Raw genomic sequence first — 14,813 nt, 5'->3', positions numbered from 1 at the left:
TATTTCAACTTCTACACTCACCAGAGAAACTAAACACAAGGACATTTCTCTTCCCCACCCCCCACATGCCATCACTATGTTAAACAACTTGTTGGAAGAAATACCCATCTGGTTCAGTTCTAAGCTGGGAGAAAGACACTGGAAACATGGAGGCTGATTGGAAAGATGGTTTAATGATGAAGCAGAACCACAAGTGATTCTGGGCAGCTGACAAAATGGAGTTGAGAGTGGATGGTTTTTATCTCTTCTTTGGGCTTTTTATTTGAGCTTCTTGTTCCTGTGCAAGAACATTTTCTATTGGCTGTTGTCAGATTCCAATGGGGTCATTTAGGGGTTATGGAGGGGTCATAGCTGGCTCTATAGGCAAAAGAGGAAATGCAAATCTTAGGTGCTTGTCTGAGCTAATTTGGTTGAAGTTTGGACTGCTCTGGTGGTGGTGCAATGAAGGGGCTTTGGACTGCTCTGGGCTGCTTCTAATCCTACCATTCTGCCTTTGTTTCAAAATATCCTGTCTTTGAATGGATTATGAAATCTGCATGTCTAAAAGGTGGCCTTCTCAGTTTCTGCTCGGGAGCAGGGAGACTGGGGCTGGTTTCTGAATAGGCTGGCCCAATCTTTCTTTATGAGCACAGAATATGTGCTGGGGCTATTAAGAAAGACTGAGTCTGCTTCCTGCCTCTAAAAAAAATGTTTCTCCATTTCTCATTTAGGGAAACATAATATTCTGCCTTTTTAAAATATTCCTCCAAATATTTCATTCTTCGGGGGGGGGGCGAGGGGGCTTCCCACCGTAGTATTCAATGCATAACATTCCTTTTTCTGGGAGAGGAAGAAAAGAGAAAGAAGATTAAGTGGGCTTGAGTCATCTAGCCACTGCAGCTGAGTGGCCAATGAATTTAAATAAACAAATAGGTTACCTGGGAAAAAGAGCTTTTTGGGGAGTAAAAACTATGGGAAATAATACTTGTACTCAGTGGTGGAATTCACTTTTTTTTTTTACTACCAGTTCTGTGGGCGTGACTCGGTGGGCGTGGTGTTGGCCACGCCCACCCAGTCACATTACACCCCCTACCAAGCCACGCCCACAGAACCAGTAGTAACAAATTTTACATTTCATCACTAGATAGATAGATAGATAGATAGATAAACAGACACATAGATATATATAGATATTTTATAGACATAGTAGATATAGATATACATGTACAGTATATCTATATTCTATCTATATTTAAATGCATATGTAGATGAAGATAATATATATATAGTGTGTGGTGTTGTATGTGTATACAAACACACAAAATCACACTATGAAATCACATTCACAAATGTCACACTTCCATACAATCTCTTAATAAAGAAACAAGAGACACAGGTGAAAGATATACCAATTAAAACAAAGTCATTATAGACGTACACGTAAAACACTTCTCACTAAACTATTGTAGGATTCTGGGATGATATGAATTATGCTGGAACTAGTTGTTCCTGGTTCCCACCAGGTCAACTAGACATATTTCACAATAAAACACAGGGCTGCAAGTTCCCTAGTTTGTGGATTTTCTGAAAATACCATTATTTGGACACTTACAATATTGTATTGCAAGTAATACACACTTTCTTCTGATAGAACATTTACCTTTTTAAAAAAAAACCATGAAGATTCTGGTTTTGTTTCTCTTCTCGATGGGATGTGAACTGAATTAAATCAAAAGTAAATATTTTCAAATTATTATTATTTTCAAAGAAGCAGGCAAAGGTTAGGCAAGTACATATCATTATGTGAGTATATTTCTACAAAATAGAAATCTGACAAGCAAAAAAATATATTCCTTTGTCTTTTATGGTAGCAAAAGTGTCAGTGTTTCACATTACAGCTAGGTCATTGCATAGACAAAATCCACAGTCAGAATGGGAAATTAAAAAAAGATCAAAGCAGAAGGCCCTTGTTAACATTCAAGAAAAGCAAAATATTACTAGAACACAATGACACACTAAAAGTATTATTTTTGCCAGGAAAAAGAGAATAAAAAAGAAAATAAATCCTTGGAAATATTTTTTTAAAAAAACAAAGTATCAGAACTCAGCACAAAAAATAATGAACAGCTCTGGTTTTGTTCCATGGTGGAAGCTCTGGCTTTATCTCATACCTAATTCTTACCTCAGAGCAGGGATCATTATTACTCTTCACACAAGACAAAAATTAACTACCAATTTTTTCGGAGTATAAGACGCACTGGTGTATAAGACGCAGCTTAGTTTTTGGGGAGGAAAATAGTGGGGGGAAATCTGCCTACCAGGTATTCATCTGGCTAGCGTCCTTAGTCTGGTCAGCTTCAGCACATTAGTTTGCTGGTTTTTTATCCCCTGCTTGGGGATAAAAAACAGCTTCTAAGGCACAGCTGAGAGGAAGCAGCAATGAGAAAAGCAGGCAAAGCATGGGGGGGGGGGGCAAGATCGCTTCACTCAGCTAGCGCCTAGTTAGGGCTGAAAAAAAAGCTAAACAACAGCTGAGAGTCAGAGCAAAGCCTGGAGATTGCTTCACTGGCTAGTGCCACGTTAAAGCACAGCAGAGAGTCAAAGAAGCAGCACTCACTAGTGCCTCGTTAGCGCCTCGTTAGGGCTGAAAAAAAGCTTCGAAAAAGCCACATTCGGAGTATAAGACGCACCCAAATTTCCAACCTCTTTGGGGGGGGGAAGGTGCATCTTATACTCTGAAAAATACGGTAGATATTCTGGTTTGCTGTTGAGAAATCCTGAAAATGGAAGAATGGGAATGTTTAATAGGGGTTTTAAAAAGACTGTCAGTGGCAGAAGACTACAAAGGAGGCATCCCAGAATCACAGTTGGCAACCTTGTCCTGCATAATCCAATGGTTTTGCAAAGCAAATTCATTGGGGCCCCATAAATATACATAATTAACTAGACCAGGCTGATCCCTTGCTAGCCCATTTCATTCATTTTATCTCTTCACAGCAAGTACTGGGCAAACAAAGATCAGGGAGAACATACAATCAAACAAGGTTCTTGTCCTGGCCACTGGCTGCTATTTCGCAACAAACAAACAATGCCAGGCTAATCATCCATGTTCTAATGCAAAGGGAACAGTCTTTAGAAGGCACAGCAGAACTGCTCATTCCAAATAACTGCTGGCTGTGACAACTGCATAAACTCAGGAGGCCAATCTGTTTCCCTATATTTGCAGTGCATCTCTCTTTAAGAAGAGCCAAGGTAAGCAAACACACAGGGAGAAAAATGTCAAGGTTAGACAATCAACCACTTTATTATTTGCTCATTTATCTCTCTGTCTGCAAAGAACAGTCAGGCTAATGCAACCCAGACAACAGCTAACAGTTTCTTGCCCAATATTACCAAGCACTCCTTGATAGTCCCAATTCTACAAAAATCAAGATGTTTTCCCAGTTATGTGGAGGGTATGAGTGAATATATCTGACCATTTAAAGCGATCTCATTTCCTTCGACTCTGAGGATTTCCAAGAAATCATGTGACTTCCTCACAATGGCATTTATTCTCTGTGGATGTATCAGGATTTTGTGTTTCTAGAAAAGAAGGAAAGTTGGCCTGCTTTGTTGAGTCATCACATTATGATAGATAAAATATGGAGGACATCAGTGGTGAAATCTGAACCGGTTTGCTACTGGTTCACTGGCCGTGCATGCGCGCTGCAAGCCAATTCTGTGCACGTATGCACAGAATGCTCCAAAAGGAGGCTTGGGAAGATAAGTAGAACAGCGAGGGGGGGGGATTAGCTGTGCCACGTAATTTAGCTTCGCTAGAAAGCTAAACCGCACGGCACAGCTGATAATCAGAAACACTGGTTTGGAGGAACCAGTAGCTTTTTTAAACTACTGCTTCAACTGAACCAGTAGCTAACTACCAGTTCGTCCTACCGGTAGCTTTTTTTAACTACTGGTTCACCCGAACCAGTAGTTTTTATCACTACTGGTTTGTCCGAACCAGAGCGAACCGGTAGCATTTCACTCCTGGAGGACATCCCAGCGTAAGATGACCAGATACCGAAATAATTAAAGGAAAGCTACCTGATTACCTGCCCATTCAAATAAGGGTAACTCAAGAAGTTGAAATAATGGACACCCAATCAAATTGGTGGGGTTCCCCTCTTGGTGAGCTTCTTTAAATAAGAGTGGGGGGGCTCACTCACGTTTTTCACTCTCTCTTTTATTTATTTATTTTCAAGAAAGAGGAAAGCAAGGATAGCAATAGCACTTAGACTTATATACCACTTCATAGTGCTTCTACAGCCCTCTCTAAGTGGTTTACAGAGTAAGCATATTGCCCCCAACAATCTGGGTCCTCATTTTACCCACCTTGGAAGGATGGAAGGGTGAGTCAACCTTGAGCTGGTGAGATTTGAATTGCCGAACCGCAGCTAGCAGTCAGCTGAAGTAGCCTGCAGTACTGCACTTAACCACTGCGCCACCTTGGCTCTAGATATGCAAAATATTCTCAAGAATCTTCTTGAACTTTGATGTTGGAGAAGATTCCTCAGAATATCTGGAATATCCAAGAAAACAGAAGAGGATCATAGAACAAATAAATCCAAGTTGGAGAGAGGTAATCCTGGAGAAACCTATCTAGGTGATTGCTACAAGTCAACACCAGCTAGCACACAATCAAAGCAGTCAAAATGTCCATGCGCATGTTTGTGAAAGATCCAGAATCTGAGGGAGCAGTTGATAATAACTGAGGTCAACATTTTCATAAAGTAATTGTTGATCCTTTCTCTTGTTTTCTTTTTCTTCACAACTTTATGCTAAGTCTCCAACTTTGGTCTATGAATTGGAGAATTTTACCAGATGGTTGCCATTTTCTCCTCCCTAGTAAATCAATGGCTGAAGTAATTTCCCTGGGTTAAAGTCAGGGGTGAAATCCAACAGGTTCTGACAGGTAGTGGAAATTTTGAGCAGTTTGGAGAACCAGTAGCAGACATTTGAGTAGTTCGGAGAACCGGCAAATACCACCTCTGGCTGGCCCCAGAGTGGGGTGGGAATGGAGTTTTTGCAATATCCTTCCCCCAGGAGTGGAGAGGGAATGGGAATTTTGCAATATCCTTCCCCTGGAGTGGGGTGGAAATGGAGATTTTGCAATATCCTTCTCCTGCCATGCCCAACAAGCCATGCCCACCAAGCCATGCCCCCAGAACCGGTAGTAAAAAAAATTGAATTTCACCACTGGTTAAAGTGATGCAGGGATGTCCTCAGTGAAGGTTTCAAAATAGTAGGTAGTGAAACCAGGCAATCAAAGTCCCACTCTTTCTTAATATGCATTAAAAGTAGTGGGGCTACAAATACTTACCATTTTGAAGCTAATGACCCTCAGCGTGGATGGTCCTGATGAAAGCAACAATCAAGGAGTTGTGAAGAGGGTGCCAGTAGGATAACAAGAGATGGTTTTAGAGAATACATGTGTAGGGATAAAGCCACCATCACAGCCTGAGTTTCTGTGAACATACGTAGGGCTAACATTATTGTGCACAGTTTTTTCTCTGACCATAAAAAGACCTTGTCGTGGAGGAAATAAATCAATGAACTGTAAATCTTTATCTCTATTAAGATCTACTTTAACAAATGAGCCTCTGAAGCAGTTCACAAGAAATGTTTTTTATTCATATAACAATAAAGACAATATCTATTCAAATACTAAATAGTATTTCATTACTTTGCTTAAATATGCTGATATATATATATATATATATATATATATGTATGTATGTATGTATGTATGTATATGTATATGTATATGTATATGTATATGTATATGTATATGTATGTATGTATGTATGTATGTAATCACTCACGATGTTAGTTCTGTCTAGTCTTCCTCAGAAGAAATAGACTTTCAAACCATCAGAACTGCATCAGAACTGCCCTTCTAACAGAATTCCAAACTGCCCACAGTTATCTAACAGAAGAACTGAACAGAACACTCCTAACTGCCAACTGCCTTCTGAACTGCCCTTTGGATTGCCAACGGTTTTCTGTCAAGAATCTCCTTTTATACTGTCAACTGTGACAGTTAGGGGAGGGAACATTAAAACCCGGGAGATTCAACCCTATTAGCTGCCTTCTGATTGGCTCACCCACTTGTCCATTCCAAAAGCCATTAATAGGCACAGCAATTGAGATATAACTTTTCTTTCACAGACCTCCACCTAGCTGTTAGGACTTTGAACGTAAAAGGAGGTAGGGATTTTCACAGGAATTCTTCTCCCAGGTGCCAAAAGAACTCATGCTACCTTATATTTCAAAGACTAAACTAGGTAATAAAATGCACACTTGAGTAAGCTCTTTCCTATGGAGTCTGCTCATATCATATGTATTTTACTCTAGAACCAGTCTTTGGTAACTCAATCTGAAGTAAGATCATTATAAATGAGGTGAAGCCTACACTTTTTCCCCCCAAAATCCTTTGCATTTACCTTTCTCTTGAAGGTTTTAATACACAAACAACCTGAAAAACTCTATTAATGCAAATGGAACTTTTCTGAACAAATATCTTAACAAGCTGTACACTGATCCATATGCTTTGTTCTTGGCTTTCTGTGTTATAGTAATTTAAATAGGCAATGGTTATGTCAGTTGGGTGCCAAGTGTCTCTCCAAGATGTTGGATCTCAACTTTGCACTATCCTGGCTACCAGTAGAGATAATACACTTTGGAGTCCAGTTTTTGAAAGGCCATAAATTGGCAGCCCTGGATTTGAGAGGAAAGAGGTTGGAAAATGGAGCTATCCTGGTGAGGAATTCAAATATCAAATAAAGAGATAGGTGTGGTGGGTTACTTAGCTTGGAGACTTCATCCATGGAAGCTTGGGATTTTTTCCCCAGACTCACCTAACAGCTTGAAATTTCAGATGATTTCCTAACCTGCTGAGCTTTGAAGTTCAGCTAAGGTCAACTGGAGGTGCTTACCTTTGATATGTACTGGACTTCTTTTATTCTCATCTGGAAGTGCTAAATTTGGCTCACCTTGTTGATGAATGAATCATGTGCTGAGTTGCACAATATCTGTTTAGTTGTGCTTTATGAAGCTTTAGGAATTAAGCTTTCCCACTTAAATTTTGCCTGAACAGCATCTTTCCATGCTTGCAGAAGCTACAAAACAATAATCAGGGGGCCAGCATTGCATAAGAGAGAGATCATTGGCACGCTGTCATCACTGTGGACCTATTTACTAAAAGATCTTTAAATCCCCAGAGAGGGTTTTTGAACGACAGCTCAGAGAAAAAGCAGCTAAAAAAATTAACCAGTACAATTATCAATCACCTCTGTAATCCTATGCAACACCAGAGAAAATTACTCTCACATAGCTGTGATGAGCAACAGAACAATTTTCCACAGGTTTTTTTCCATAAATATAATCCTAGAATCTTTCTAGGAAGGCTACATTACTGCAAAACCATAACAGCAAAATCATAACAATATGATTCAGGGGCACAATGTGTTTATTTTCTGTTCAAGTGTTTCTCTCAAAAAGAAATTGAGAAGTGTCATCCTTGCAACAAAGCAAGGATTTATACAATCCAATTTTCCCCAGACATATTTCAGAATGACTTGACTTTAAACCTGTTTAATGAGCAGAAGAACGTCAAACAGTATTCTCATTAATCTGCAAAATATAGAATTAACCTGTGGGGAAAAAAGTCTGAGGAAGAGAAGTTATGTAAAAACATGTGCATTTCAAGTACACTATGCATTCAGGAAAATGGTTTCATTAGCACCAAACATTTCTTGCATCTTGACCACCATATTAAGAAACAAAAAGTATTGTTTCCCGCTTCCTAATTAATTTTACATCCATCTTTGCCACAAATTTCTTTATTATGGAATCAGAAATAAATCTTTATATTATATCATAGTTCAATAAAGTCAGGTGTTTTATATTGCACACAAAAGCTTAATATAGTGAATAAGTTAGCCCCATGCCTCTATAGTTAGCAATTATTTTTGCTTCACAAAGAAAAAAAAATCTGTCCCATTTAATAATTTTAACTGATAGATCGATTGTGTGTGATCAAGTTGTTATTGACTTTTATGACCCTATAGATAAAGTTTCTCCATGATGTTGTTATCTAACCTAGTTTTTCAGGTTTTCCAATGGTGTATCTCTTGCCGTTGTAATTGAGTCCATCCCAGGGGTGCTATTCAGTAGGTTCTGACAGGTTCTGGAGAACCGGTAGCGGAAATTTTGAGTAGTTTGGAGAACTGGCAAATACCACCTCTGGCTGGCCCCAGAGTGGAGTGGGAATGGAGATTTTGCAATATCCTTCCCCTGGAGTGGGGAACGAATGGAGATTTTGCAGTATCCTTCCCCTGGAGTGGGGTGGGAATGGAGATTTTGCAGTATCCTTCCCCTGGAGTGGGGTGGGAATGGGGATTTTGCAATATCTTTCCCTTGCCACGTCCACCAAGCCATGCCCACCAAGCCCCACCACGCCCACTAAGCCACACCCACAGAACCGGTAGTAAAAAAAAATTAAATTTTACCACTGGTCCATCCTCTATATTAAAATACTCCTTGGTATTTCTTTAGTCAAAACCTAAGATCTAACTGAGAGTCTTTTTATTGGCCTTATCAAAACTGTGGAATTTTCCGTCTTAGAAGGCCAAGCTAACACTGTCTGTGATAGTCCTTCAAGAAGTAGAGAAGGCTTTCTTTTTGATTTCACAAGGAGCATATAAGGTTTTGCTTGGAGATGTTTTCTATTCTCTCTGCCCGCTCTCATTTTCGTGTTACATAACTTTTAAAAATCTTGATCTTAATTTCCTTTTAAAATGACTCAGTAATTGTTGATAGTTGCCTGTCATATCTGCCTTAGAAGGAGAAGAATGTACTTGGAAAACCAAATGCAGGAAAATGCACAGGTACAGAACAAGTGGTACCAGACTCAACCATACTAACTGTAAGAGTGATCTTTGTGTCTTAATAGACCATTACGTAACTATGAGCTGTGTGCTATAGCTGCCAAAAAAGCCAATTAAGTTTTAGGCTGCATCAACAGAGGGGTAGTATCAACATCACTGAGACCCTAGAAAGAGTGCAGAGAAGACCAACAAAGATGATGGATCTGGCGCAGTGGTGAGATTCAATTTTTTTTACTACCGGTCCTGTGGGTGTGGCTTGGTGGACATGGTGTGGCTTGGTGGGCGTGGCTTGGTGGGCATGGCAGGGGAAGAATACTGCAAAATCTCCATTCCCACCCCACTCTGGGGCCAGCAAGAGGTGGTATTTGCCAGTTCTCCAAACTACCCAAAATTTCCACTACTGGTTCTCCAGAACCTGTCAGAACCTGCTGAATAGCACCCCTGGTCTGGAAGGTAAACCATATTGTCAGATGTAAATGCCTTATTCTCTAATGTGTAAATAGTATATGAATGGGGTATCAGGGGTTAACTTATTCTTCACTTCTTAATGTATTCATAATTCACCACTCCCACTTATAGCTCCACCCATTGTATATATAAGGAGCCACCTACACCCTTTTCCTTGCTTCTATCTGTGAATATTCAGTGAATATAGAATGCCTATTGTAAATAAAAGGAAGTATATTTAAACCTTTAACTCTCACTAATTTTATTGAGTCTGATCCTGAAAATATTGCAACAAGCTGGTAGCAGAGGATGGTTAATTGACTCAATAAAAAACTTAAAAAATGTCTAAGAAAGATAGCCCAACACCAGGGCCTACAGCAAAGAAATGGAAACAGAACAAGAAATAATCAACGAATACACAAACGCAATTTCGAGAGAATCCGAAGAATACACCACTGAAGACGAAGAAATAATAGACGAAAATGATGACCAGGAGGAAATCGAAATAGAGAATAACGAACTCAGGTCAGAGATATTAAAACTATTAAAAAGCCAGAAGAATGATGAAAGCCTCATCGCGAACCTCCAAGAAATGCTGAAGAACAGCGGAGCAGCGAGAGAGAAAAATATCACTAATGAGAAGTCTAAAGACCCAAAAATAGTGAGTGATATGACTGCAGAGAAAGTCATTACGAAGAAGAAAAACAGTGATCCTGCGCGAAATTTTGAATGGCAGCCATCTTGGTTTCAACAGGCCTCCAAGGTGAGCGAAGCAGAGCCAATCAAAATGCTCAATTCAAAATTTCTGGCGCGAAAAACGTTATCAGACAACGAAAATGAAAAAGAAGATTCGAACTCCTCAGAAGAATCAGAATCAGAAAGTGAAGATGACTCAACAAAATCCCAAATAAAATCAGCAATGAAAACACTTTTTGCTGCATTTGGGCCAAAACTAAAAATTACCAAAGAGCCACCGAAGAAGCGAGCGAGCAAGCCGATACCTCTAGACCTGCCCGCTCCCATCCTGACTTCGAAAGCGACGACGCCCGAACCCAGAGAGCCTTGTCGATTCCGCCCTACACCACAGACCGAAGCAAGTGCCAACGCCCCCAAAAGAAAAAGAAGAGCAGCCGCCGTCGTCAGAACTCCCAAGGTCGAACCAGAGACCGACTCGTCTGAAGCAGAGCAGAGCGAGCGAGCCGCAATGGAGAGAACCTTCCACGACGACTCCAAAGAAGAAATGGACAACGCGCATGTGCGAAACTACGCAGACGGTCCGGGAAGACATGAACTGGCGAGAGAACCACGCAGACTCGTTGCGAGCATCCCCATGCCGTTTTGCAATTTTCTACACTTGCGAGACCACGGACTACCTCAGGTCGTAAGTAATGGACAAAATAATGTCGGAAATTTACCCAGTGACTTCCCAAAACTAAGGGTTGATGGCATTAATTTGCAAGAATGGTATCAACAGCTCCAGGTTGTCTTTATGAAGGAAAATTTACTATTTTTTATCACTAGTCCCCCAAAAAGACCTTGGACTTTAAAAATAGATTGTTTACACCATAGAGCATTTTTCTTAATAATATCTAGTGTGTCTCCTGCAATGTATCATAGCATCAAACATAATCTGACTGTTTCAGAAATTATTCAATGCATGTTTAATTTGTTTCACAGCGATAGTGTGGCTACCACCACAAGAATGTCTAAGGATTTCTTTTCATCTAGAGTGAAACCAGGGGTTTCCATAAGTGAGCATTTAATATCTTTAAACAAAATAAGAGCTGAGCTGCATTTGAGGGGGGAGGTGATTTCAGACCAAACAATGAAAAGTGTTATTATCAACTCACTTGATTCATCATGGGACAGTTTTATGTCACATTTAGACACTATCAATCTAGGATATTTATCCATAGAAAGTCTATCCAATAAATTGATAGCAGAAGACAATTCAAGAAGAAATCGTTCTAGCAATCACACAGAACACAAACCTTATAGGAAAGTAGCTTTCCAAGAAAAATATAATGAAACATTCAAATGTCACAATTGTGGATCCAGGGAACACAATAGAAGAGATTGTCCCAAAATTTCAAAGGAAAGACATAGGTCAGAATATAGGAACAAATACAATTATAGACAGTCTTCCATAGATAGACATAGATATAGAAGCCCACCAAATTACAAAGAGAATAGAGGGGGCAGAGATAATTCAAAGGATAGAAAATCTGGTTCACTGAATGGATTAAATAAACAAGACAACACTAAAATACAGCAAAATGAGAACAATAATTGGCTTATTGATTCTGGAGCAACTAATCACACCACTAATAACAAAAATATATTGTCTTCATTTACAGAAGATAAATTTGTAATAAAGGTAGCTAACCAAGAAAAGGTTCAAGTATTAGGCAGAGGAAATGTAACCTTGCCTGGTCTAGGAAAAATAGAGGGGGTATTGTTAATACCTGAAATACCTCATAACATACTAAGTGCCATAAAACTAAGTAGAGATTCTGACATTAATATAGTTTTCTCAAAGGGAAAAGCGACTTTGGAGAAGAATAAAATAAATATAGGCACTGTGATGATTAAAGGAGGCCTACCTTATCTGATAACGAAGGAAAAATGGTTGCATAACATTGATTCAAATATGGAAGATTGTATTGAAGCAGATGATGAAAATATTAGTAACAGTGACAATGATGAATGTAAAATATCTCATGATCACGCAGATGCACACAATGAAAAAAAACCAAAAATAGGTAAACCAATTCATGATGAGTGTGCTCACATCTTACATAGGAAGTTAGGACATGCCAGTTTTCCTGTAGTACAAAAAATGACTGAACACGCAGAAGGTGTCAAAATAAAAAATTGTGAAAACTATTTGGAATGCTCAGTATGTAAATCTACAAAACTAAAAACTAGTCCCAGGCCAAGAAAATCTACTAGATCAACTAACAAAATTTTTGACTTAGTACACATGGACTTAGTTGGCCCATTAACTCCATCAATCACCTATAGAAAACGTTACTTCCTGACAATAGTAGACGATTATAGCCGTTATGGGTTTGTTTATACATTAAAACACAAAGATGAAACCTTTCAAAAATTTAAGGAATTTTACAAACGCATAGAAACACAACACAATATCAGAATAAAACAAATTATGACAGATAGGGGATGTGAATTCATGTCTAAAGAATTCTCCCAATGGTTAAAGGATAGAGGAATGCTACATTACACGTCTAGTCCATTTTCTGCGTTTCAGAACGGGATTGCAGAGAGAAAGAATTCCACATTACAAACCATGATTAGATGCACATTGGAGGATGCTGGCTTAAGCAAACAATTTTGGTCAGAAGCTTTACATTATTCAAATTACACACAAAATAGAACCTGGTCCAGTATTGTAAATAAGACACCATATGAAGTAATGTATAATAGGAAACCAAAATTAGCACACATGCACATATTTGGAGTCACTGCAGACGTACACATACCTAAACAGTTGAGAAGAAAGGGAGAAAACGTATCCAGAAGACTCAGATTTATGGGATATGAAACTGGCACCAAAGGGTACAGATTCATTGATAATAATAACAAATTTATAGTTTCCAGAACAGCTGTGTTCCATGAACAGGCCAACTGGTCTAAATTACATCTTAATGAAATATTTCCAAATAAATGTAAAGATACAAAATCTCATGAGAAAGGGACCATAGAAAAACAGGATATCAACAAATATAAAAGCAAAACCAAAACTTGGACAAATAGCCAACACAAAATAAAGACAGACACACTAACAAAAAAAGAAGCAAGATATTTGCATGATAACAATAGCAAACCTGAAAGAGTCATTAGAAACAACAGAAATCAAATGCCAAATAAATACAGAGATTACATAATGCATATGGATGGTGAGCCAATAACACCTAATACTTATGAGGAAGTGTTAAAACTCCCTCGTGAAGAAAAAGAAAAATGGGAATTAGCTATGAAAAAAGAGATGGAAAGTTTACAAGGATTAAATGTATTTACACCTGCAATTGCACCTAAAGATAAAACAATTATTGGTACCAGGTGGATATATAAAATTAAGAACTTAGAAGGAGGCAATACTCTATATAAAGCTAGATTAGTTGCACAAGGTTATGCACAGAAATATCCGGAGGACTATACTGACACGTATTCCCCCACTGTAAGAACAGAGAGTGTCAAAACAGCTCTAGTGGTAGCATCAGCACTCAATCTTGATGTATTTCAATATGACATACAGACTGCGTATCTACACGCAAAACTAGATAAGGAAATATACGTAAGAGCACCTCACAGTCAATACACCAACAAAAATGAAATTTGGCTGTTGAACAAGAGTTTATACGGATTAAAACAATCTGGTAAAAGATGGTATGATTGTTTAGTAAAAGTACTTAAGACCATGGATTTCAACGCTACCACTGCTGATAACTGTTTCTTTGTCAAAAAGGGTGATGATCACATTGAATTTGTGTTGATTTATGTAGATGACATTTTATATATAGGAAAACACAAAGAGAGAAGAGAAACTTTTGTAAATAAGTTAAATGAACATTTCTCGTTGAAATCTCTAGGTAAAGTGAACAAATATCTTGGTGTTCAAATTAATAAGACTAGAAGGGGATTCAAACTTACTCAGAGAGATAAGATTATAGAACTTTTAAATAAATGCAATTTAAACAATGCCAAACCCTGTGATACTCCTATGCAAACTGATTTTCTTAGAAATACTGATGAATCTTCCCCTGAATTCAAGGATAACACGTTTTATAGATCAATCATAGGTTCACTTCTTTATATATCTAATTGGACTAGACCAGATATCGCCTTACCACTCAATTTATTATCCAGACACGTCAGCAAACCAACAATGTATCACTGGGAAGCTGTTAAAAGAATTTTAAGATATCTGAAAAGTACACTAGATTTTTGCTTAGTATTAGAACCTAGTGATAATAAAGAACCAAAGCTTGCATGTTATGCAGATGCGGACTGGGCTGGAGACACATCATGCAGAAAAAGTACATCTGGTTATATTTTTCTCTTAAATGACTGTCCAGTTTACTGGTATACTGGTAAACAAGAACTAGTAGCCACTTCAACGACAGAAGCGGAATATGTTTGTTTATCCAAAGCTGCAAATAACTTTGTATGGTTTAATGATTTAATTTCAGATGTTTGGAAAAAACCTGCTTTGCCTTTTGTTATGCATGAAGACAATAAAGCGGCCATTGAAATATCTAGATCTGATGCCATTGGACAAAGGTCCAGGCATATAGATATAAAATTTAAACATGTGAGGCAATTATCTCAGGATGGATTTATTAAAGCAGTGCATTGTGATACTTCAGAACAATTAGCTGACATATTGACAAAGCCTTTACCTTCTAAGCAACACAAATATTTAACATCTAAATTGTA

Source organism: Pituophis catenifer, unplaced genomic scaffold (genome assembly GCF_029215685.1).
Source record: "Pituophis catenifer annectens isolate HBS135680 unplaced genomic scaffold, rPitCat1.0.hap2 SCAF_7, whole genome shotgun sequence".
NCBI lineage: Eukaryota > Metazoa > Chordata > Lepidosauria > Squamata > Colubridae > Pituophis > Pituophis catenifer.
This window is presented reverse-complemented; position numbering follows the sequence as displayed.